The following is an 813-nucleotide window of genomic DNA, read 5'->3' on the forward strand; positions in this document are numbered from 1 at the left end:
GTAATAAATGGAACATATATTGGAAAGCAGTTAAAGCCTTTAACCCTAAGTATGCCTAGTGTCACCACACCAAACTATTTTGTGTGTGCATACACACAACAATGAACAATACAATTATTTGAAGTGAGTATTTGTCAAATGATCCCATGTTTCCCCATCATTCTGTGCGTGTACATAATGACCATACAGGGATAAAAATACTCGAATAGGTATGCTACAAACTCTAATCCAAACATTCGACTATCCATACACACCCCCATTTAAAAGATATTGTTAAACTCGATCTATGATAATGTATCACACACACATGAACCTGAACAGCGATCTCTCCAGAGTCCATGTTTTAACGGTGTATTCAACAAGCACACTATCAGACACACTGAAACAAACATAGGGCCTCTTCCTGTGCACAGATAGCTAGGGTACTGCCTTCTCAATTCTATCTGAGCTTGGAAACTGGTCTTTCATAAATCTGTCCATCATGATCAAAGGTAGTCCTGAAGTCATAAAAGCTGAGAGGGATGAAATGCATTTATTGATTTGAAAAACTTTGCTGGACCTTCATTGATAAATTCAAGCGTCTGGTCAAGGAACAAAGGGTTACACTAATAGACTACAAGGAGGGGGGGGGAGAGACACTCAAAGCCCAGGATAATGCGTAAACATCTAAACCTAGAGATGCAGATTTAAACATAATTTGGAAGCAAAATTCTAGACGTGAAATATTGTTGAAATACGTGGAGTAAATGATTTGAATGAACCGGCCAAACAACGACGAATAGGAACCCCACCATCCCACCATCTCCGAAAGAG

This window comes from Clupea harengus, chromosome 11 (genome assembly GCF_900700415.2).
Source record: "Clupea harengus chromosome 11, Ch_v2.0.2, whole genome shotgun sequence".
Classification (NCBI taxonomy): Eukaryota; Metazoa; Chordata; class Actinopteri; order Clupeiformes; family Clupeidae; genus Clupea; species Clupea harengus.